This window comes from Pectinophora gossypiella, chromosome 4 (assembly GCF_024362695.1).
Source record: "Pectinophora gossypiella chromosome 4, ilPecGoss1.1, whole genome shotgun sequence".
NCBI classification, from domain to species: domain Eukaryota; kingdom Metazoa; phylum Arthropoda; class Insecta; order Lepidoptera; family Gelechiidae; genus Pectinophora; species Pectinophora gossypiella.
The window spans coordinates 11775991-11803622 of record NC_065407.1 but is presented as its reverse complement, the minus strand read 5'-3'; positions in this window follow the sequence as shown (position 1 = coordinate 11803622).

The following is a 27632-nucleotide window of genomic DNA, read 5'->3' as shown; positions in this document are numbered from 1 at the left end:
ATATGATAGTGCGACAGGCTTCTAAAGTGGGTACATGATATTGATCATGACTGTACAGTATCCAACCCACTTGTTCCCAGCCATGAATTGAAAATCAAATTCATATGGATATCGTTGACATTCCTAGTAATGTTATCTTTTGAAATATTTACATCCATCCTATTACGAGTATACTCATTTTATTATTTATTTATTTATTAAATCTTAATACTAAATATACAATTTATCAATGTCCTGCAAAACTGTTTAAACAGTTTGTCTGCAGGAAAGAGTCTCTAGTAATAACATGTATATAAAACCCTAAATTGTACTGTATTCATGTGTTATGTCTGATTGTAGAAATTTAGTTCTGTGCAATAAAGTATATTTGATTTGATTTGAAGTATATCTAATAGCCAGTACTGGTTGTTAATCCTCTTCTCTCGTGTGGTTTGTACAAACCTATAACTGAGAAAACCTATTATTGAGCCGCCAATGGCCCCTGACGTGTCTCATGTAACGACTACATACTTACTTAAGTAAATAAGTAGTAGCCGGGACCAACTGCTCAACGTGACCTTTGAAGAACGGATCATCTTACTTACGAACAATCCGGTGATCAACCTGTAATGTGCTAACGAGAAAATGAAGTGATTTTTGTGATAGGTCCCCATTAGGATTCGGACCTGGGACCTCCGGATCGTGAGCTCAGCGCTTAACGACCAGGGGTGGCATTAATAATCTAATCTCAGCTTCGAGACTACCCTCAAGATCATGTTTGATGTTTTTTTTTCATGTTTTTTTTTGACGTGACTTATTGTAGATTTGCCGCAAATGGTATTAACTCGACGGAGGAGCTCGGTGGCAGCGGTAAACGCGCTCGGTTTGCGATTGTTGAAGTGAAGCAACTTTCGCAGAGGTCGGTCATAGGATGGGTGACCACAAAAAAAAAAGTTTTCATCTCGAGCTCCTCCGTGCTTCGGAAGGCATGTTAAGCCATTGGTCCCGGCTGCATTAGCAGGTTTAAAGTGGTGGTTTAAGGCCCGATCTCCCTATCCATCCATAGGGAAGGCCCGTGCCCCAGCAGTGGGGACGTTAATGGGCTGATGATGATGATGGTATTAACTACTTGGCCGGACAAAGGGGGAACGCTGAAGGCTCTCACTCGGTACAACGTTTAAGACAACAGGTTTGAGGGTGCCCAGTTGGGCGCGAACCTCGGCTCAGGGCGTCGTCTGAGAGGAAAAATATTTGAAAGAATTAATCGACCCTAGTGGGTCGACAGCGATAAGCGCTGATTGACGGAAATCGTCGACCACTTATGGCGGGGTCGGTATCGGGGAACAAGATCATGTCAATGTGGCAGTTCTTATATAAAAACAGGGACTTGAGCATAGTCTTGAGGGCAGTCTCAGCTGAGATGAGTTTATTATACCACCCTTAATTACGAAGGCCGTTGTTAATATGTCTTATGTTCGCTTCTTTTCGTTTCCGATCAAGTAGTTAGTGCCATTTGCGGCATTCGTGTATGGAAAGTGATAGCAATGCTTGGCAAGATATGGATAGAGTTTTCCCTGTAAAATACAAATCGATACCCATAAATAGGTATCAGCAAAAGTTTTGTGTGATGCGGGCGCCCACACCGACTGACGGAAGTAATATGCATTCGATAGTGATGTTCTTTTTACAATGTTTAATGTATTAAAAGTTATTACCCGACTTCGGCGAAGTAAAAAGGAGGGTTATGTGTTTGCGCGCTATGTATGTATGTATATATGTGTGCTTGTGTGTATGCACGTCTGTTCCAATGTAACTTCTACACCACCTGTCAGAATTTAACAAATAAGGTGTCACTAGAAGCGTCTTGATTATAAGCTATGTGACGCTAAATTCAATGTGGCGCCCTCTATAGGTCAAAAGCTAGGCAGAGAAGCCTGTGTTACAGGTCACCAGGTCGTCACTCCTGTCTACCAGATGACCATTATGCGGATGACGAGTTGTACACCAATTCACCGTACGGTTAGTCATCCATATTGGAAGTTGCCTCCTGGTTACCTATATCCAATAAAAATCAAGAGGGTGAGTCGGTGTGTATATATGTTCTGGATAGTACCCTCAGTATTTACTGGATAGTGTAAAAACAACGTTTAAGGTAACGTCGGAAGTAGGGCGCTATAATTAATAGTTGTAGAAATAATACCTAATGAAATAACAAGTTTTAATGTGCATATCTAAATAGATATTAATAGATAAATAATTCGTTTGTAATTCAAAATAGTAATTATATTAATATAAATTAAGACTCGTTCGTTTATTATACAATTACATGTTTAAAACCAGATATCACTCACTCATTATTTTATTTCACAAATTGTTTTGTCAATAGGTACGATAAGGTGAAAAAGTCCAATCAGTTTCTTGCAAAGTAATACATTAACTGGTTGCTCTTAAGACCTCCTGGTTACATGTCGTTTCGGTACATAATAGTCCAAAAACACCTACAAAAACGTAAATTTTACAATTATGACCACTAATGCTTCATAATTTCACCACTGTTTACAAATAATTCGCTGGGCTCAGTGACTGCACTTTTGCTCTTTGATTGTACCTAATTCAAAATTTTGTTGAACACTCACACACACACCGGACGTGACTTTATGTATGTGTAATAAACCTGAAGTGTTCTAGGTAAAATTACTGCTTAGGTACATCACTAATATGCAGATACGATGAATAATGCCGCCGTAATAAACTGGTTGAGAACGTGATGTACATTTTATATGGGCTCAGCACATCCACATTGCGCCGCCTTATAATGAAAACTACGTAAGCGCCATCTTGAAAAATCACGTTCTGAAGTGTTTTTCTTCAGCAAAACTTCGATTACTTACAATCAATTTCGTTCCGGGTACGAATTGAAACCACATTTTTTAACTGGATTGAAACTAGCGTGTTTATGGCGAGGTTTTGCTAATAAAAATCAAGTCTAAATGTGATTTTTCAAGGTGGCGTTTACGTGGTTTTACCAATGAGTTTTCACTATGAGGCGACGGTAGAACGTCGCGGCTACACAAACTAGTTAGTATACAAACTAGTCAGTTATACTGATGTTATATTACTTCCTCGTTTAAATAGATACTTCCCCATAATCCTTTTTAGAGTAGAGATTGCAATATCAGGCAAATCTGTATTTTTTTTGACGTGACTTATTGTAGATTTGCCGCAGATGGCATTAACTACTTGGCCGGACAAATGGGGAGCGCTGAAGGCTCTCACCCGGTACAACGTTTAAGACAACAGGCCTGAGCTGAAGGTGCCCAGTTAGGCGCGAACCTTGGCTCAGGGCGTCGCCTGAGAAGAAAATTATTTGAAAGAATTAATCGACCCTGAACATATCACATCTCATCTTATCTGTAACATATCACATCTTTAAGGTATTTTTAAATATTGGTACGACTTGTCTTAGATTTGTTTTACATGGCGTTCTCTATTTGGCCGGACAAATGAGAAGCTCTGCCGGGGGTTCTCACCTGGTAAAAAAAGACATCATGCCTGAGGGTGTGGGGTTGAGAAAAGTATCGTGTATTTTGCCTAGGATTTTTTTATCTATGTAGGCTGTTTAAATTGATCTATGATTAATTAACCGACAACACGCTAATAATCATAATCACTTTATTTTTCACCAAGAAAATACTAGACCATTTACCTTGGATAGTTAAACACGTACCGCAAATGTTAATATTTGATTTAAGTTATCCAGTTATTCATAAGTATACATATTTTTTACAACTACATATAACATCATATTTATTATACATATATAACTTAAACCAAATCGTGGGAATGATATTTAACGATATATAAAATGTGGTTTTAAAATGCTCTTGATACTCCCCCGTTGTCATTTATTTACTTTAAAGAGTTAATCAGATTACATTTTAAAGTGAGCCTTACCGTTGCATTAAAAATTCAATCTTAAAATTATTGTCCCATATTTTATTACATGGGAACTGATTTCTTAACGGGATACCTCTATAAACAGTGCGTATTATATCATCGGTTGGATACAGTCCTTCCGTCATCGATTGATTTACTAAAGATTGACTGAGAAAGAAAGGTTCGTTACTAAATTCGCTAATAAATCGCTTTAAGCGATAAGGCCGCCATTTGCCATGTACTTAGTTAAGAGACTTTTTGTAATTATTTCTTTTTATTTTGGTGCAATAAAGTGTATTTGTATTGTATTGTATTGTATTGTAAATTGACTTGACCAAGCATCAAACCCAGAAAAGACATACATTCAGGGTGTTAGTGACATCGTAATTTCCGGCCAAGTAGTTAATGCCATCTGCGGCAAATCTACAATAAGTCACGTCAAATAAAAAATACATGGTAACTAATACTGAGGAGGATGATTCCGATCGCAGACCATGATTCTGAGTTGATATCAAGTGGAATTGTCGGAAAATTCATGAAAATTTTAGTGTTTTTTTTATTGTTTTCAGTTCCATACTTTTGCAACGGAAAATTCTACTTGAGAATGAATCATCCCTCATAGTTTTAGTTACGATGTCACTAACACCCTGTGTAATATTATTATCTAACATACATTGTACAGTATTAGTGAGCACCATTAAGGACCATAAGTACAGGAATATAAGGTATTTTATTATTATTACGCTATTTACAGCACATTCAGGGTACTACTAGACTCCTAGATAAGCTTCCCGACGAAATCGCACTCGACCAGTCATTAACTCTGTGATAATTTCCGCTATGCTTTAATCAATTTTACGATTTAATTTTTTATAACACACCATAACTTGGCAACAACTCGAGGGTTAACTGTAAACTTGACTTAGCCAGAGGAAGATTGTAAAAAGTTAATCGGTAACAACTGGAGCGAATCGGGCGAGCGCACTAATTGTAGACTGCCAATTAAAAACAATATTGTGCAATATTGTGTTCTGATACTGTCACGAAACCCAGCGCTGGCCTCATCTGCATGCGATGTAAGATAACCTCTTTCTTATATTTAAATGCACTGCAATCACAACAAACATTGCGTCCTTTTACAGTTCTGTCTCGATGTTTCTTTGAATCGAATTTGGTTTTCGAATGCGCATAAAGACATACATTCTCTCTGTTAGATAAGGCAGCCATTGTGAAGTGGTTGCGTTTTGTGTCGGCGGTTGTAAGCGGAGGCTGCTCTATGAAGTGGTTGGGTTGGCGAAAAGAGGTCGCGGCGGCGCGGGGCGGAGCGGACGATGACCGCGGCAACCTTATTGCGTGGAACCAATGTCTAGGGTAAGGTCCTTGGTCCCCAATCGGCTTAGATCTACTAGCCATTTACTATAAGTACTTACCTAACTTTATAGAATTATTTATTCTTGATGCCATTAAATTCTTTGACTAATTTGATTAGCACAGTGGTTTGTTGGTCAGTCATTTTGAATATATTAGGTACGTATTGACGTAGTATGCCTACCTAATTATTAGACGATCTACTTACGTCTGTAACCTAGTGTGTATACTTACTTACTCCAATATTTAATTCCACCACTTGTTACAAAATCTATTTAATATGATTTGACCTCACGAATAACCCTCGACACTCGTATGTTGACAATAATTTGCAGCTTCTAACCTATCACAAGGTTTCAAGATTTGTATGTCAGAGACATCTATAATGGGTATAAACTCGGGTCGTAGTCCGAGGCCTCAGCTAGGTGTTTTCATCCGAAAGAGAGAGGAAAGGGTAATGCCCTCCGAAGTTGTTTGTGGCAAAAAATGAGGACACAGAGACCAGCTCACTCAATTCGGCCGGGCTATGAATCAGCGTGAGAAAAACAATACAAATTAAGGGGATTTTCAGTTGTTAGTTCAGTTACTGGGGTTGTTGGAAATGAAAAAAATAATAATTAAAATGGATAATTAATAGAGAAAAGATAAATCAAGATATATTTCCTTAAATGATATCAATAAATAATGTTAAAATAATACAATTTGTCGCATAATCAGAAACATACGAGACTTCGTCACGTCCAACTAGGCACTTAAGTGTTCTGAATCTGACGTGGTCCAAACGAACCCATTACACTAGCGGATAATAGAGAAAATATTTGTGAATTACCTAATAATCTAATATCCATTTCATTGGGCCATTTTCTGATTAAATCAAAATGAGTATACAGATTAAACAAAGCAAATAATAAAAATTTCAAAAGAAAATCGGGCCAAATATTGCGATACTTAAAACCAATATATGCGGTAGGCACTGGCGTACGTGCGCCCAGGCAAGTATATACATCAAAACTGCGTCGGAGTTTATTTTCCTTCACGCTGACCCATTTCGCGGGTTTCCAGAAAGTTGCACCGGTTTGTTTAAATTGTATTCGGATCGCGCCGGACATTGCAGATAGGAATGCGCTGAAAACCTTGATTTTCAGGCCACAGTCGAGGTTATTGATACCGATCACGTATCACGCGGTTTGCGGGTTTTTTGCGTGACGTAATAGGAGGAAATACTTATTTTTTTATCTTAAATCTTATTTAACCCACTTGATACCACTGCTGGGCAAATGTCTAGGAAAGCAATTGTCAGAATTTTCAGTTTTCTATGGAATTATAATTATTATTACTCAACAGAAAAGGTGTATAAGGTGTAAGGTGTATTCGTTTTGTTATATAGAAAAAATCGGTTGTATATGTTACGCGCCAAATTCTTCTGATGACGTCATCAGATTTTTGGCGTGATTGCAGCTTTAACCAGACAAGAAGAATATTTAAAATTAATTTACAATTTAAATATACAACAGGCACGATATATCAGATTTTTTTTTACTATTTATAGTGTTTTATATAAATTAAATAAACGATAAATTATAATATAGGCAAGGTACGAGAATAGGGTTATAAAATCTATAAATAACAACCGGTAGAGTTTCACGTTTGTACTAAAGATAGTATATTTTTTTATTATCATGTTCCCCTCTTAGAGTATACATTTTCATATTAATCATTTTTAATAAAATATACTTATATAATTTACATATACACATAACGACGTTTCCACAACGAGGTTTAGACTCGTATCTTGCATATATTATATGCATATATTATTATTGATTTTCAATAAAATATATTATGCAAGATACGAGACTAAACGTCGTTTTAACTTTCAGACAAAAGACATCAACGAGCGCTTTGCGTGTTATTTTACGATTAATATTATACGTAGATGAATTCAAAAAATACTTTTTTTAATGCAGTTTAACGGCCTACGTGGTCCAGTGGTTGAGCGTTGGGCTCATGATTCGGAGGCCCCGGGTTCGAACCCCGGTGGTGACATATAACAAAAGTCACTCTGTGATCTCTAGTTTGTCCGAAAGTAAAAGAATCCGTACTTCGGAAGGCACGTTAAACCGTTGGTCCCGGTTAAGTAAGTATGTAGGTTAAGGAAGTAAGTATGTAGACGTTACATGTCAGAGGCCTTTGGCGGCTCAGTAATAACCCTGACACCAGGATTGTGAGGTGGAATACCAACCTCATAAAACCACACGATAAGAAGAAGAAGAAGAATGCAGTTGTTGTTTTGTTATTGACAAAAAGTTATATATGTTAATTTAGTCGAAAAACATACCAACTGATGGATTAAAATAAAATCTTATCCCCACAAAAAGAGGAAATATATACATGTAGTAAGTAACTTCGTCTATTTTACTTGGCAACTACAGTTGCCATGCATGCCTACAGGCAAGCATTAAAAATGACCTCTTTTAAGATTATAATAAGACACTTTTAATGAATTTTCAAATGACTTGTCAATATATTTTCCGTATAATTATAATAAAAACTATGAATTTTATTAATAAATAATAATTTTATAATTACTGTATACATTAAATTGACACACGGGAAATGTAACGGTCATACATTTAAATTAGTATAAATGTAAAATGATCGATCACTTTATTTTTTAACAACTTTCAATGAGTTATGAAATATTTGTCCAAATCTCGGTCGTACAAATAATACACTACAATGTTATTATCCTACCCATTAATAATTTACAATAACACAAACGGAAAATAAATCTTCAATATTACTTTTACTTTAAGCCTTATTTAAACGCTATAGTGTTAAAAATTCAAAATCAAAATGTCACATCTAAATGGAGAGTCAGCAAATGGATCACAAGATCACGGTCAAAATGTTTTGTTACGTAATGATCATATAGCCGATATAAATAGTTTAAAAAAGTTTAACTTACTTATACAAAAATCCTTTTGTAACGCAACATACGTCCTAAATTTGAGGAAGGTCATTTCAAAAATAATTCACTCTAAATACAAAACGCATTTGACACAAAAAACAACACGTGATTTTACATTACCAAATTATGATACTATCCCTGAATGATGTAAAAAAATCAACGTGGCCTCACGTGTGTAAATACTGAGAACGGTACCAACTTACTTTTGAAGAATTTTTCCAGTGAGTTTTGTTGACGCTACTATTTCACGGATTTTCCTTTCCATGTGTTGGAAGGTTCGGCGTGTGCAGCTAACGGTACTGTGATCACGTGTCTCCGAAGCCATCGACCCTCACCGGCCTCTGCGCAATATTCTACGCGCAATATCACTTTACACCGCACGAAACGACATAACTCCTCTCCGCTTCACCCTATTGTCTACCTTTAACTACTGAGAATATGGCTTATTCTTGCACAATGTCATATTGATTCTTGCGATGCTGTATTAATTCGAAATATAATTCGTTTCGATTGATAGGTCTTATGTAAAACCTTGCATATACAATTTGGAAATGAATCTTGAATGCGGTAAGTTCGAATGTTGCTTGGCAGTGGCAGAGGCTGACGAATAAGACTCGGGTTTGCAATTGAACATTATGTTTTATTAATGATTTAGTACTTAATGGATATTATTTGGTTGACACAACAGGTAATGCACGTGATATTGTTCACGTAATGGTAGAACTAACTGCAAAGAATGTCGGTATAGCGGACGGAAACATGTTTATTTTTATCCGTTTATTGCATACAAACAATTTAAAATATACACTTGTATTATTCCAATAGAATAAGTATTTTTATACATTCAACATCAAAGATCTGGATATATTTTTCTGCTTATATTACACTTAATAAATATATTAGGTATAATTCAATTCTGTCGTGTTTTTCCAAGAATATATTCAGTGATAAGTCGGTGAAAGGAATCGACTTTAAAACCATATTCAAAGTGAGAAATGTATTCTAAAAATATACATTCATTGTAAAAGATAAACTGTTTTGAAATGTACTGGTGTTATTTACTTGCTAATGATCCCAGATAATGTTGAAATTCATGCAATCGACGAGCACTTCTATACGGTCACGTGTTTTTACAGTTTACTTAATTTTCACGTTTCTTTTTCATTTCGGAGACAACTTTAGGGCTCTATATCACTAGGTCACCATGGTTACGGTATTCGGGATTCGATTGCTGGCAACAAATAGTTTGTGAAACAAGGACAGGTACCCTTTACACTTTGCTGTCGGCGCAACTTTGGCGGCGCCACCACGGTATTCTTGTGAAACAGAGCCCTTTAATTAATAATGTGCAGTGATTTAATAATATTGATTTCCTTTTTGGAAAAATAAGCGAGGTGGGCCAATTGGGGTGTCCCACTAGACTTCCCAAATTATAAATTTTAGATTTTTTCGAGTATAATAAATAAATATTTTGCGAGGTTTGTCTTTACAGAAATACTAATCCTCATTAATGCTTCTCAATGAAGATGGACGAGAATGTACCATTAATAATTAAAACATTATAAAATTATTACTAAGTATGAGTTATATTGTATCCATGGAAATTATTGCATTAATCTGGTCCTAATACTGTTATATTATATTAGGAACACATCACCCAAATTACAATTTGAAACCGTTATGGATCGGTTACACAACTTCTAGATCACCACATTATAGAAAATGAAATGGTTACTGCAAATCGTTTTAAATTTCAGACAAGATGTGATGAAAATAGTCATTGAATATTTGGTATTTCACAAAAACTTATGTAACGTCACGTGCCACTTAAGGCGAGCTTTGTTATTTAGGTGATACATCGCGTTATTACTTAATTAATATTTTTTTATATGACTTATTGTAGATTGAGGCGGAGGACAGGAGTCCTAGTATGGCTTTGTAATAGACTAACTCTGGGCGCCATCCCACTTGCACTCAGACAGAGTACTGCGTCATCTGAGAGGATTATATTTGAAACAATTGAAAATCGTCGACCACGCCGGCGGGGTCGGTATCGGGGTCCTGAAGTCTGTTATCGGGAGCTGATTGGCCGCCTCTATAACAAGAGTAATCGGGTCGACAAGGTCTTATATTACGTCTTCCGTTCATGGCGTTATTTTTATTTATCTTTATGTTGGTGTTAATTACTATGCATTATTTAATTACTAGTGATATCTCCAATTTGGTCCATATACGTCCTTCTAGGTCTTCCTCTGATTGACTGACAATTTGAAATTTAAATTGAAGTTCTTACGCAAAACGACGCAACTATTATTGTTAAACGTAGTATTTAAGCTGATCCTTAATACAAAATTGGATGTTGATAAGTGTATTCAAGTGAATTATTTAACATAGAAGAAAATCACGTGCATTATTACATACGTAACCATTTGTATTGATCTGTCGAGACGAATAATTTTCATTTTAAGTCAGAGATACTACTTACTTTCTTCCAGTACATTCTCGTACAATCCATTCATAAAATTCTAGCAAAAGTTAATTTCTTAGAGAATCACACTGCTCCTCCTTTTACGTTCATCAATCGTTAGTTTCACACAAGCGTGACAGCTAGTGTAATCAAGTAGCAAAGCGGCTAATAAGTAAGTAAGTATATTTGCAAATCTGAAAATAATCGCCCACACAGTTATGGTTACGATTCGCTGTTAGTCATTGAGGCAACGATGGCATCTTATTTATTGCTAATATACATTATATGATTAATATTGCGTCTGCCATTTATCACTGCAGTAATTAAGATATTCCTGAACGAAGTTGGGATTATCTTTATTTATTGTCGGTCATTTTTTTCTTTAGTGTTTTATTGAGTCATCAGTGATGTACAAGAAGTATTGTGTACTTATTGATTGATATCTGTTCCATAAAAAGATTGTAGTCCACTCTATGAACCTATTTTATGGAGACTGGACATATAATATTGACACTGATTTCGTCTAGATCTAGAACAAATAATCTGACATACAAATTTATCTCTGCTTATGCAGTAACACGTCAAACCTAGCTCCCTTTGGCTTCTTCACAAAATGTCCCCTAGTAGTAAAAGGTCCCTTTCTCAAAATTTCCTTTCCCCCTTTCTCCCTTTTCACACAACGGAAGAAGCGTTTATATAAAACTACAAAATCAACCAAACCCGTAAATGCTTTAAGCTTGTTGCACATAGCCGTGTAAGCGATACTAACAGGCCGCGGCGCGGGATTTTGCATGAAATTGCAGCAGAATCCTGCGTCTCGATCAGTTTTTCGGTTACCATGTGCAGAAAGTATTAGTCCGAAACTGGAGTATCATTTTAGCAACCTTGTACCTAAGGATTTGACTTGCAGAGTATTCAACACGTGACATACGGGACACCACCGCAAGCGCGTCTGTTGCGCAAACCTTTTGCATCACAAATGACGCAACCTAATAATTTCACTTTTACATCAGTAGGTAATCGGGAATAAGGGTTAGTTTCAATTACTTAGTCATACGGCAACGTTTGGATTATAACCCGCGTCAAGTTACACAATAGCCGGGATAAACGATTTACTGGAAAAGGGGACTATCGTTTGAAATTTTAATAAGAGTAGGAAATTATACCTTGATGTTCGAGAAAATACGGGAGACGGGAAAGTGGATAGTATTTTACAATTTTACTGGGGCTAAACTTGCTTGAATAGACAGTAGAGATATGTATTCAAATTGTTTTTTACAGTGACATTATTTGGCAGTTAAGTAGTTTAAAATTAAAACAATAAAAATTTGTATAAAATAATGTAGTGTTAATCTTCTTCTCGTATTTTTATTTTAAAGAAAGAAGCGCGATTTAATGTGGAAGCGCATACAGTAATGTCCGTAGTTACGAATCTTAATCATTGCCACTAAAAGGCTTCTAAGCAGTAATCAAAGCAAATTAACAACGTTTGTTTATCGCGCCCGTATATCGCGGGCTGTCAACCACTTGTCAATATTGATTTATCAGCTTATTCGCAAGTTTTTATAACATCACGATTTCATTCATTGTTTATTTAATCAGTAATTATTGCCAATTAGATAAGATTTGATTAAATTTCAAATATTTTTGTAGCGGGAAGTGCAATCCACACATCATACATACATTTCAACGTCTTAAATTTCATATATGTTCAAAAACAAAGATTTTATCTATCTATCTATCAATCCAAAATGGCCAATTTTGCAATTAGGACAATGCATGACAATCCCACCAATGCATGATGTCTATTTTTATTTTTTTGCAGTAAAGGATACATTTTTATTTTTATTTTCTATTTATATTTTGACAAATGAATAGTTGGAAGCGTGTTTTAAAGACGTGCTCTGTAAAGTGTTTTATGATGATTTATTTAAAAACTTTCCATTATTTATCCCCAAAATTTGTTCCGAGTCCCGGATGTGTTTGGTTACACAACATAATACCTATTTACGCGGAGGAGAACGAATATAAAGTAACTGTTGTATTTATTAGTGTCGTAACTATGACTCGCTTACAACGTTCTTGAACTTGGTCATGAATTGTGAGACTGTTACGTAATTTGTTTGTCTCTAGATATCTGAAAGGAATAAAAAATTGGTATTAAGTGAACTCAATAGGATCGGTTTATTTCTTTTATAAGTATAATATTTTAGCGTGACTGTATGACAGAAGGTCACAAAGATAGCGTACACCCTACTGCGAAAAAGAACATAGCATCACGTCTATATCCCCAACGTGGTGGGCAGAGTAATATAATATATACCTACACGCACTTCTTGCCACTTATGCATAAGACTATGTATTAGTGGACGAGCTTATTGTCATTACCCGGCACAAATCATGGAAACCATTTACGTAGTTCCCTCGCCTGGAAGAAATCGCTTTAAGCGATAAGCCAATTGTCATGTCCCTGCAGATAAGTTTCATTATAACTGCTTTGAGTTTTGGTGTAATAAAGTATATTTGTATTTCTATTTTCGACATGCAAGTACTTATTGGAGAGTTCACCCCCACGCAACGTACCTGCAACGGTCATAACGTATTTCCTTACATTACTGACTACCTGTGTTCACCCTCAACCTTCTACTCTTTATGAATCACGGGCACAATAACACGTGAACATACACGAGCGTGGGAACCCATCTTATGAATGGGGGCCAAGCACCTGTACAGGACAGAGAATTGTGGCATAATGTGAAGAAAGCCTTTGCCACGCCCTAGCGGTGTTTTTTTTTTTGAATTTTGCAGTTGTGGACACAAATTTTAAACTGCGAAGTGTGAAAAATATCAAAAGCATTTTTGGCGGATGTTTCATAGGTGATGATGATATCAACGTCTATGACGTAATGCACTATACTTGACTCAAAAGTTTCTTAAATTATTATTTATTTTCTTGTAGACTATGTGAGGCTCTACATAATGCATCCATATACTTACAGCATAATACAGCACTACATAATTAATTAATAAAAAAAAAGAAAAAAAAAGGAAAAAGAAAAGGTTCAATACGATCTACTCTGAACCGGCGTGCGTGTATGAAGCGATTGATGAATGTGGAGGAAGCAAGAGAAGTGTGTCAGGATCGAAGCAAATGGAATTCTATAGTCTCTGCTTACCCCGGTGGGAAATAGGCGTGAGTTTATGTATGTGATGTGTATGTATAATTAATTAATGTGAATAGGCATTTACTAGGTAAGCGTGATCCACTCTAGACCACATTGTCACTTACTATCACGTGAGATTGTGGACAAACGCGAGCCTATATTATTAAAAGAAGAAAAAAAATAACAATACCTGTTGAGACATTGCGACTTGGACTTCATCATTGTATGCCAAATATACTCGAGCTTAGACAATTTTAAAGATTTTCTCCTTAATTAAAATACATAATAACGGGTTAATTCTTACCGCGTTGAAAGCAGGGATATGGGACTCCCGATATTTCGACACTGTTGCAAATGCCATGATAGGACCCGTTATTACATGTTTTAATTATGATAATAACTGCGTAAACTTAAAACAATTTTTCACCTTGTCTTAAGAATCATATTAAAATTCTGATTCCTAAGTTTTACATTCTTCCTATTACCCTTCAAATAATTCCCAATAAAATTTCCTAAGGCGGGAAAATTTCCAGGCCACGTTCTCAAAAATATAGATGGCGGTGTACAAATTTAACGTAATAATTACTTATTCTCTCAATGCGCGGGTACATAATTATTCAATAATGTATTGGCAGAGGCATAAACAAAAATAATTGTTGCTTGATATTTGGATCAGATATGGTATAGTATTATGTTCATCGTGAGGAAACCCACATTCTCGGGAAATGCTTTTTCGGAGGTATGTGACCTAACCTGCATTGTGCTGGTTTATCTTTCGCGGGTTAGAAGATTAGACTGGCAGTCCCTTCTGTAAAAAACCGGACCTATCTTCAGGTTAGGTAAGCGGACGCTGTGAAAAACGGAATAATGCTAGGGGGATAATGGTATAGAATTATGTTGCTACCTATATTGTTTCTCGTTATTTTGATCAGTATAATAATGAGTGGAAGATGTGTTGTGCTTGGGTATAATAACAATGATACCCAAAAACAAAGATAAAAGATGCATATGTGTGTTATTCATAAAATTGGAAGGTTAAACTCTACAGCGCTATCTATATATTTTTTGGGAACGTAGCCTAGAAAGTCCTTCAATGATTTGTAAAAGTGTGAGGATCCAACACAAAGGAACGGGAAACGGAAGAGGTTGTACTCAAACGGCGCCGACAACTCAACAAGCTAAGCTCAGTGAATTATATTAACAAACTTACAATGAGTCATTGCTTTATTATCATAATTAGAACAGAGTATTTTTCCACTATACATTTTAATTAGGTTTTTGGTATGTTGAGCTTGTGAAGTTAATATGGTAAAGTATGGTGAGCCGTGGTAGCCCAATTGATAGAACGCTTGCTTCTCACTTTGAGGTCGCAGGTTCGAATCCGAATTTGCTTTCGAATTCTTGTTTGGATCATAAATGATCACGTGCTCAGCGGTGAATGAAAGCATCGTGAGGAAACCCACATTCCCGGGAAATGCATTTTCGGAGGTATGTGATCTCACCTGTATTGGGGTGGTTTTCCCTTCGCGGGTTGGAAGATCAGACAGGCAGTCGCTTCTGTAAAAAAATACCTGTTAAATCTTCAGACTAGGTAAACGGACGCTGTGAAAAGCGAGATAATGCTAGGGGAATAATCAGCTTATGAAGTTAATGCCTAGTTGTTTTCTTAGGGTTAAAATGATGAATTAGTGTATTTTAAATGATGAATCATAATGTTTAGTCGATATAGGTGACTGTTAGGAAGATTCTCTTCAAAAATATCGAAACACTTCCAAATTATTGTTAAACACTCTCAAACAAAACACGAGTTTTTTTTTAATTTGATTAAAGTTTTAAACCCTTATAATAGCCACTGTAAAGTGACGTTTACATTTCATTACATTCCTAATATTTTTTCTGATAATCTTTACATAACAGAAACTTGCGAGTTGTTTCGCTTTTTTGATGAGAAATGTCTTTAGAATCTTTAGTCAAGACAAGCATTTATACAAATTTATAAAAAAAATATATATTTTGCTTAAGTAACATAGGTATTACTAACTCGTTTTATATGGCCACTTTGACAATACAACAGAACTAAAAAATAAAAACAAGCAGTAAAATTTGCGCGCCATAAATCTCCCAGTTGTTCTTCGACCAATCGCTATAAATTTTCAAGTATCTTAAACTGTAATTATTGAATTACGAACGTCATAACGCGGAAATCTCGAAGGAGATCGTGATTCGATAAATAAAATAGGAATCGCGAACAATGGGGGCCATTGAACTCATGTAGCATTTTGGTGAAGGTTTGCGTCTACCTTCGAGGTCGCGGTTTGGAATTTTGGATAGATTAGTCTGCAGTAACCTTGTAGGCATTTAATCGACATTTGGAAGCAGGCAATAAAATGAGAACAAATTTGCGAGGACAAAATAAAAGCAAAGGTTGATGTACTAATGTAACATTTAGTACGGGAGGTCTCTATGCAAGATTAGAAATGTACTTAGTTATATATAATTTTATTTTGTATCTTACCTGGTCCAACGCCTATCAGTAATACAACGTGGCAATGCCGCTAGTGTGATGGGTTCGTTTGGATCAAGTCAGACTCAGAGCACTTAAGCGTCTAATTGGATGTGACGATTATTTGACAAATTGTATTGTTTTTTATCTTGATTTAAGTACTTTAATTTTCTTGATTATATAAGTTAAGCAAAGTAAATAATAATTTTCATTTAAAATTTATATATTTTACATAATTTTCAATATATACGTATACGTATAAGATAAAATAATAAACAGTGGGTATTCTGTAAAACTAATGAAACTGTCCATTACCATTCAAATTCAATATTAATTCAATTAATAGCACAGACATCAATCATAGATAATTAACTATTTCAATTCCAGAATTGAAGTTTGATGTTTAACTCAACATTTTACTAAAAGTAAAAATAAGTAGGTATATCATATAAAAGATGAAATACATGTCAATAGATCATCTAAAGTAAGTACTTAGTGAAAGCTGAAATGTATTCAAACAAATTGTTAAGAATTACACCACTAACTTTTAAATCTTATTTTTACAAACAATATATATTATGCATTACTGGAAGTACTAAAGCATAATGATAATCATCAGGTTAGTTTAGTGGACCCTGTGAAAAACGGGATAGTGCTAGGGGCTGACTGGAAGTAAACATATCCCTATGGTTATTTTTTTAACAAACATCTGGATTTTATAGGATATTTTGCAAAACTAAGCATGTAGCCACACAAAACGCTTTTAATACGTAAATGAACAATCAAATCACGTGTTCAGATTTCCCCTAAACTTTTAACGTTTACATTTGTATTGATTAATCAACAGGATATAAATTAGATTACGACACGATAAAAAATGGTTAAATCGAGTACAATTTTGTCAGGTCATTGAACTCCGGAATTATTTTAGTGAATGGCACCGAGTCTGGGGTTGACCTTAGATTTGGCGACGCTTCTAACATTAGACAAGTAAAAATAAGTTACTTAACTTTTTTATTTCTGGGCAAAAGAACCTATATAAAAGAACCCATATAAGAGGTTTATATAAAAGGTTTGATTTAGGTATTCCGTTGTATTTTCTTAATCTTACGGCATTTTGAATTATATGAGTAGGTAATTTGGAGAAACCCCGCTACCTCTTGTGTTTCTTATCCGTTTCTGTCTTTTATGTTATATACAATAGACTTATTGTTTATTTAAAGAAACCTGTAAGAAAAACTACTGATGTGGTGTACTCGTCGAAGGGGATGTACCTCTGACGACTATACATATATGTATATATCCATTACATATACGGTGTCCAGATATGTACGATGCTATTTCTTAAAATAGCCCTCCATCCGAGTCCCGAACCTATAACTTTCAACATCGCAGAGAGACACGACCGAGTTAATCTTATTGATTATCAGATATATTTTTTATTTTTCAATTATTAAATCTACGAGGCGCATGCGCAAGGGCGAGACTGGGCGTTGTATGTAAGATAGTAATCACATTAAATAACTTGTAAAGAGTAAGCATCAATAATCATGTAACTTATGATTACCAACTGATTTAATTGTTACTTTCTTGCTCATAGCTAATAACTTTTGAATTATTGCCAAAGACAGTTATTTTCGACCGTACCTAAGTACATAAATAAAATCGCGTGTGTTATAAGAATTAATCAGAAGCCTACCTTACATCTTTTGATAGAAAGGCGGATATGATTAACCACATCCATTGTAACAAGTGATCAGGGGCCTAAAAAGGTGACATTTAAACAATTCATCTAAAAAAAATTATGACAGAGATGTGGTGTAAAAGACGATATAGTGACTAGGATTGAGAAGGGAATGTTAGGTTGGTTTGGACACGTTGAGCGGATGAAGGATAATAGAATTGCAAAAGCGGTATATAAAGCGAAAGTTGATGGTAGGGCTGGCAGAGGAAGACCGAGAAGAACTTACGATGATCAAATTGGAGATGTCCTTAGAAAAGGTTCAATACGATCTACTCTGAACCGGCGTGCGTGTATGAAGCGATTGATGAATGTGGAGGAAGCAAGAGAAGTGTGTCAGGATCGAAGCAAATGGAATTCTATCTCCGGCCAAGTAGTTAATGCCATCTGCGGCAAATCTACAATAAGTCACGTCAAAAAAAAAAAGGAATTCTATAGTCTCTGCTTACCCCGGTGGGAAATAGGCGTGAGTTTATGTATGTATGTATGTATCTAAAAACAATATTGTAATTGACATTTACGCATATAAAAGCGATTTTCAAGATGAATGCTGCAATGTGTTCTTTTTAGACTCCCAGCTCATTGATCTTATAATTTCATTACGATATTCCTTTCTGAAATAATCCAAATAAAGAACACATGAACTGAGAGTCGTTTTTGACAAATAAAAAAATGTAAGGTTAAAATACATACGTTAAGCCGTTAGTCCCGGACTAGCTCAAATGTCTCCACCAACCCGCAGTGGAGCAACGTGGTAGAGTTTGCTCCATACCCCCTCCCTCCACACCCAGTGGGACGTATATAGGCTGTTATGGTATGGTAAAAAATCATTTTGTTAACATCAGGTGTTTTTTTCAACAGAATTTACACTTTATAGTTTACCTTGAACATTGAGACATATTTTTATGTTTTATAACTTGAAGAATTCTTATAAACGTGGGCCGAAACACTTCACGTGCCGTCATTACCCCGATGACGTGTAGAAAATTTAACGTTGCTATTTAAGTAATTTAACCACTGAACTTTTATACACAGTTCATTTCAAACTGTGGGAAAAACTGGGTTTGAAATGTTTACGTGCATTTACTTTAAAGGCTTGTTTAATGTTTTATATATGTAAACTTTGTAGTAGCATTTAAAAGACAAGTAAAACCTGATAGGTAGAGTAATTTAATGCATCTGTCTGTAGTTTAACCAGTTCACATATCTAATGGTAATAATGCAAAAATATGATGTCTAGTATTTTACCCTTTTTACGTAACTCTAGTATTAATCGCCTCTAGATATTATGCTATTTACCGGAACGATGGAAGAATAGAATAATATTAGGAATAAAACATAAATAGACATAAACATAGTCTCGAAGCGCCACCTAGCCCGTTGTCTAAGTAAAACTCCACTGACAAGTCGGACAAAGTTGTTGTTCAGTAGGTTCGCATACACGTTCACTTCTAACGAGTAATCACCCACACAGAGACAACGTGGCATAGAAAAACGAACATTACGCACTCACACAGAAGTAGAGTTACAGCCTCTTACGTGAAGAACGTAAGCGACTGCGGAACTCAAGATGGCTGACATTGGCAATGGTGGGTCGTTGACCCGGCGCGCGCGCAGCCTTCAAAGCTTAGATCTGGCATTAGAGAGGTTGTTATTTTCTTGTATTTTTTATTACCTCCGCCTAACTCTATTATTTTCGTATATTACGCAAATGTTTTTTCTCTTGTCTTTTTATAATTATTTAACTGTTGAGTGTGTACTTACTATGTTATAGGTAGGTACATATTAAAGAGTAGGTGTTACTGACGAAATATTTGTTTCTAACCATGTGATAATTGTGAAACACTAATTAGTTCGTCACTATATTTGCTAATAAACTTATAGTTTTGCATTTCAGTTATGTATGTTTGCTCATAGTTTCATCGATCAAATCTACTACTTAGTACCTACCTAGTTGTCTAATTTCAGATTTGTGACTATAATATTTGTATAAAATCAATATTTAAATCATATATAAGCTTATTGAATAGACAATTGTGACGGGAATATTATTTTGTTTTTAAGTAAAAACATCTGGCGTTATTCAAGAGTTTCTGGAAATATTCAGCTTTAGAATTTTAAAATATTATCGCTCTGTAGGTACTTAAATAGAATAAATCTAGGTAAATGCTTATTTTCCGCTCGTTTCTCCGTTTTTTAAGGATTTTCACAAACTTTAGTCATACTTCAATTTCACCAGGTTTAAAGCAACTCTTCGATCGAACATTTTATCTACAATCTTAAAGTCTGCCTCTAAGCCTCAATAAAGGAAATGAAACAAAAACCGGCACCACATCCGGATGGCGGGTTAAGAAATAGCATCTTCTAGGCATGGGACTGCGGTGGCCGCGGTTCGCTCAGCCTAGTAGCTCCCCCTAGCGCTCGGCGCGGTAACCGCGGAATGTAGCGCAAGGTAACGGTGCGCGCGCGCCGCGAAAAAACACAAGTTCACTATCACGGAAGATTGCGCCTCCATTACGCGGTTACGTTGTCGCCGGCCGGCTATTATGTCGGCACCGTGTAACTATGATTCAAGTGCGTTATATCTACCTACTGCTACTGTCTCGGCTATTTATTTATTATTTATTGATGGTTGGAGCTTGTGTGAATGTATATATGGGTGTAAAAGAGGTAACAGAAATATTAGGTAGGAAAAGTATGCTAGATACAATATATTATCTACCTGTTACTTATTTTGTATATCCTTTAAAGCTATTCAGGTTAAAACTGTATATAACCTCGTAAGCCCCGGATTTCCAGACACAATACGTAGTTAAACAATGGGATTTGGATATTAAATTACATATCGGCCTTAGGACCATAAGTATAATTTTATTAGTAAAGTATTTGTTACCTTAGAGTGAGATATCATCTATTGCTAGATATATTGTTTTAAACTATCTCGATTTACCTAAGTAAGTACTCTTATGTTTATTAAAAGGCATGCGAGACTTAATGGTGAACAAAATATTAAAAATCGTATACATTATGTAATCGAATCTTAATAAATCTTCAACGTTTTATAGATATTCAATGTTTTCTAGAAATATCACAATTTACCGACAATATCAATATTTTTTTAAATTCTTTAATGTGTTATTAGAAAAGGAACTATGGACTCACACTTTAACAATCTTACCTATTTATCTCCGCGATCTTTGAACCTACATCACCACAATAAGTAAAAAAAACTCCCATTTTTTAAAATCCGCAATGAATATTCTAAATTCCCACCTTCAATTACAGCCGCGTAATGTGTGAACTTACAAAACCTTCGTAATTAAATTCAGTTCACATTGACATTACATTCGAGTCTGTTACTTACAAGAAGCATCCGGTTGCTCGTGGAAACGATCGGAAAATATGTCAGGGTTCTCCAGGAATGTGGAAAACCCTCTTCTTTAATGTACAGTTATATGCGGCAAGACATCCATGTTTTGCAACGCAAATATTTCGCCAACTCTTAGATTGTTTTTCATGTTAATCGTTGTACTTTTTTCTTAAAATAGTTACTTGCACTTTTTTGCGCATGCGAATACAAATTTTCAAGAAATCAACGTTAATAACAATAGAACTTATAATGAAAATGTATACTTAGTGAAAATAATACAGAAGAACAGAAAATAATATGAATAATGTCATATATTATGTAATTACTATAAATGAATTTTACGAAGCATATATCTATTTTTTCAATTTTCAAATTTTCGAATTCGTGAGTCAACTGATTTTCCTTTTCAGCTTAAAATCAATAAAATTAAAAATATTCATATAAGTTCATATTAGGTACACTACTAAGACGGAACCATGCGTTTAAAAACACAACTCTAACTTAACGAAATAGGAGCAATATTAAATGGTGGAATCGTCTATTACGACTGTTATGACGTGGGAACTCCATTGTTACTGATCACGTTTAATCGTGGGTAAATCAGTATACTTACTTACTCTTAAAATGTTAATTACCTACGTCAGTTGGCTGAACCTTTTTATTTTGGAGTGAACTCTGCTTATATAATATATATGTTTACAAATGCTGGTAAAGCTGCCCAACGTGTATATCACGTAGTATCGTATTTTTAAAAGTTGAATACTTGAAGAAGCCGAACGAACCCGCTGCGCTTAACTATTCCGTCGTAGGTCAAAAGCATCTATCTCTGCTACTTAATTAAAAGATGTTTGAGGTGATCAATTTTAATTAAAAAAGGGTTATCTACCTTTTTTATCAGAAAATCTATCCAGAAATGAAGTCGTTAAAGTAACTTTTTCCATAAAAAGCGATATGAAAAAATCACTTTCATTCTAATGTCGAAATAATAACTCAATGTGGAGATCCATTCCGATTCCTTTTAACAAATGACTACGTTCGCAAACACCTGCAGCTGTCACCAATTTTCTACCATAAAATAATACTAATCAGATGCCATGTTTTAGAAGATTCATTACCACTGCCTAAATCCAAACTTGGCATTTCAAACATTCTCAAATTCAACAACTTCGATAATGAATTCTAACTCTCTCGAAAGTAGGAGTGATATTCGTTCGTCGACAATTTTCTAATTGACCTATATTTGTAGCATATGGGTCGACAACGGGCAGCTGATGGTAGGTCAGGAATGGGTTAAGGCCATAATTTTGAATGCTATTATCGTGTATTGATTTGCTTTGTTTTCGGTGGAATCGCTTCGGGCCAGGGATGCTAATAAGGTGTTCAGTTTCTTTGAGTTTTGCACCTTGTGCTATCAAATCTTTTTCATCGATAAAAAGGTTTATTGAAAAAACCCATCCAACAGGTGTGGGAAAGGGTTTCGCTGATTTCTATTGCTTTTATTTTTCAACGAGAACACCACATTTTATTATACTTATTGATAAAAGTACAGGTTGTCGTAAATATGTCGTATTCGATACGATGTAGGCTCATAAAAATGTTAGTCGCAAAGTTAATAAAACAAAGTTGATAAGTAAGTAATATACTTTTATACTAAGTGTATCTTTGTATGTAACGAATGTATCTAATGTATGATCTAGCAAAAAGTTATCCGTGAGGCCATAGAGCTTGGAACTTGTTAATGTTTAGATAGAACAGTAGAAAATGTAATATGATATGAATATTTACATGCATAAGTACACGTATTTTTATTATTACTATGTGGTTTTGTTATAAAGAGTTACAAAATATTGCTATTCATCATCATCATCAGCCCATTAACGTCCCCCTGCTGGGGCACGGGCCTTCCCTATGGATGGATAGGGAGATCGGGCCTTAAACAATCACGCGGGCCCAGGACGGATGGATGGTTATTAACGACTGCTAATGCAACCGGGACCAACGGCTTAACGTGCCTTCCGAAGCACGGAGGATTGCTATTATTGTTAAATAAAATCAATTCTATTAACATTATATTTTGGCCATTAGCAGCTTAAATTCAAACGAAGAAAATTATAGGTCTATAAACAATAACTGACACACTTTATTAAAAAAATAACTATTTTCACTTTATTTTGTATCACTTGTTCTCTCTATCATAAAATGCTAACCTAACTATCGATCCAGTCTAACAATCGCAGTGATCTATGACAAATGCATCTGCGCTGCATAGGAAATGCACCGTCTTTGTACGGCACCGCACCTGCGGCAAACTCTCACGCTCGGCGCCCGCGCAGCCGCGATCAATACTACAAAGATACACGTAATGACTTTTGTTACTGTATCGATATTGGCAGAATTAGATACTGTAACGTATTTGTTTTTTTCCACGTATTGTTAGTTACTTTGTGAAGGATTGATCATTATGATAGTTATTCGGATCCCAGTTCGGGTTCTAAGCCACTGAATTTGACTTTATGGGTTTGAATTATAATTCATTAATAATTATTCATGTTTGGATCATAGATAATTAAGCCCGGTTAATGGCAATAGGCTCACCCCCTTTTAATGGGACAAACATAATGGCGAGGAGTAGATATATTTATTATACGTTTGGGGATACAAGTGTTATGTTATATTTATTATGTTGGTATCATAGTAATAATGATTATTAGCACAATGTACGTTATTGTTAATAACGTTCTGATTTGATAATCCGATGACTTAATGAAGTTGTTTTAAACTTGAAGGCTTTTAAATGTGTATTTCGTATGTACTTCTCATGCCGAGATTAAAAATATCTTATTCTTTAATTAAAAGTAAAAAGAAATACAAGTGAATATCACTGATATTGGGACAGAATTCACTTCACTTAATTCATTTAATTCATCATTTTCGTGATTTATTCGATTTTTATACCTAATTATAAAACAGTACATTGTGCTAATAATCATTATTACCATGATACCAACATAATAAATATAACGTCACACTTGTATCCCCAAACGTATAATAATATACCTACTCCTCGCCATTATGTTTGTGTGGAGTGGTGGATATGCAATTCATTGAAATTAAGTTTTGTTTCTATTAAACGAGAGTATTTTTGTCTTCGTATTGCTTTCCTCTCTTCGACGGAAATGCCAATGGTTACATAAATAATTAGGCAGTTCTATACCTAATTATTTTACGGCTACAAAAAAAATGTACTTACAGCTGTTAAGGCAGAGATTTTTGAGTTTTAATGTAAATTAATTATATTGACGAGCGTGGTTTAGTAGATCTGTATCGGGGTAATCGGGCTCCCATTTAATTCCATTTTTATGGGTCCAAGAGACCACCTTGTTGAAGTGAAGATGGACATTGAGATTGCCCTAATTAGGTTTTTATTTAATTGCTTATAATTTGTGACTTGTAATCTGAATGCTAGGTAATTCGAAGTGAAATGTATTTTGTCGATTGTTATGTAACATCTTATTTATACGTATAACTGGATTATATATGTATGTTAGTTCGCACAAAATGTTTGTCGAGCTTTAGTTTGTTTGCTTGGTGCCTCAACTGCATTATAACTGCGTTTATTATACGTGTAATATTATTGATAAAGAGTCTGTAATACACATTAAGTGGACTTTCGCTAGGCTTTAGGGACATAAGCTTCAGACGACAAAATATTGACACATTACAAAACAGTCAGCAGTAAAGTCGAAACTAATAAAATATAATCAAAACTGAAAGCGAATTATTTAAGTATAATTAATTTACTTTTGTATTTCTTAAGACGACCCGGAACAGAGCGTTTAAAGACAACCATACAAATCGCGTGATATGTTACATAGTCTGTCGACGATAGGTTTTGGGCTTGTGTTATACGCCACACAATGCAAAATATGGTAGATGTATGTGTGTCGTACTGTGAGATATTGAGAGAGAGAAGAAACATGTATGGAGACATTTGTAATTGTATTGAAATTTGATGTGATTTTAACGCCTCGCTTTTTGTCCAGGAACGTGGTACGAGGCACTGACAATAAGTAAGTACATAAAATATGAAACTAATGAAAAAAAACCAACGTATTTTTCAACAACCTCCCACATTATTTTTTGTATCAACGAAATCACGTACACGCTTTCACTAAAAATTTGATTCCCATGTTTTTTTTATTTTAATCGAATAAAAAAGTTTTGTAAAAAATCCCTTTCGATTTCCGTCCTGGAGGCGCCATCTGCCTCTTGTCATGTGTTTGGATTAGTTTCTTTTTTGTTTCCCTACCAAGATTTCACCGGAAGTCCCTCGGTCCGTCAATGAATGCGGTTTAACATTTAATTTTATGCATTATAGTGGGATATGGGATAGTTTTGATAATAACTATGAAGTTGAATGAATTGGCGTTTACGTAAAAAATGGTTCTCATAAACGGTGGTGTTTTAATATATTTTTAAGGATGTATTTTTGAAAAAGGCTACCATCCTGTTTAGTGTTTTTGGGTTTAAAGTTTGTTATTGAATGCTCTCCGTTGCTCTATTCTGACATCTAGGTATACATAGTTATATAGTTACTTTGGGACTAAAATTATATAATATAGAAGTGTGTAGTAGAACTCTGCCTACACCTTTGGGATACAGGTATAATACTACGTTATATATTTAGCATAATTTGAATAACTTTTACAAATAAAATAAAAATATTATTCTTTGACAAGTAATGCCATAGGTACTTAAATTAAATGATCTTAATATTTATTAAGTTCGTATTAAGATCACGCCTATATCCGTTGCGGTAGGAAACAGGTAGTTCCGTGGTCTTGGTTATAGGTAATAAAGAATAATCAACACGAGAAATAGGGTGGTACTAATAAACAAATCTCAGCTGAGACTGCCCTCAAGCTCATGTGTCTACATAGTACATTATGAAATAATTGTAACTTGTAAAAAACATATCATTGCACATTGTAAAAACCACCAACCAACCAGACCAGACCAGTGATTTGACCGGTGGAGAAATATCACAAAAAATACTTTGTGATTCCTAGTTTGGTTAGGACATTACAAGCTGATCACCCGATTATCCGAAAGTAAGATGATCCGTGCTTTGGAAGGCATGTTAAGCCGTTGGTATTGGTTACTACTTACTGATGTACTTAAGTAAATAGTCGTTATGAGTCATGTCAGGAGCCTTTGGCGGCTCAATAGTTACCCTGACACCAGGATTGATGAGGTTGGTAATCCACCTCACAACCCACACGATAGAAGAAGAGAATAACAGTAGGTATTATATAATGAGTAAATATACACATCATACAAGACTGTGCGTCTAAATTCTTATATTTCTGTTGTTATAAAGCCAGTAACAGTTGTAAGAAAGGCGTCTAATACTTTTGCGTATGCAGGTAAATATTTTTATTACCTCACAAAAGACGTAAGTCATCAAAGGAGCCGCCACTTTCTATACTTTCGTCCGGTCAAATTGGTCTGTTCCTTTGTCTGGATTTCTGGATGCGTTTAAATAATAAAAAGTAATTTTACACTTTTACATTTTGTTGATTTTACTGTTACTTTTGTCAATATTATGTTCTTTTCTTATATATTTGATGTTATACAGTTGCTGGGCACAGGCTTTCAAACTAACGGAAGGGGTATGAAGCCTGAAGCATACTCTACCATGCTGCATAACATAAACAGCCTATATAAGTCCCACTGCTGGGCACAGGTCTCCCCTCAATCAACTGGAGGGGGTATGGAGCATACTCCACCACGCTGCTCCACTGCGGGTTGGTGGAGATGCTGCATGCTATAACTATTTGATATAATATTATTAATTATCAAATAATGTCTTAGTATTCCAATATTATCATTCAATGCTTACCTTGAACTGCGACACTGTAAAAAAACAATGATTGATATATATAAAAAGGTCGATCTTTTATTGAAAACCTTGCGAATTTTCGATTTGCAATAATCTCACAAGTATCTCATTCACCGGATGTAATACAACCCTTCCATATAAAAACTGCATTTTTCGCTTTTATCTTCATAAAAACTGCATTTCTCGCTACTGTTGAAATTGATGTTTCCGATACTTGTTACAAACAACAGA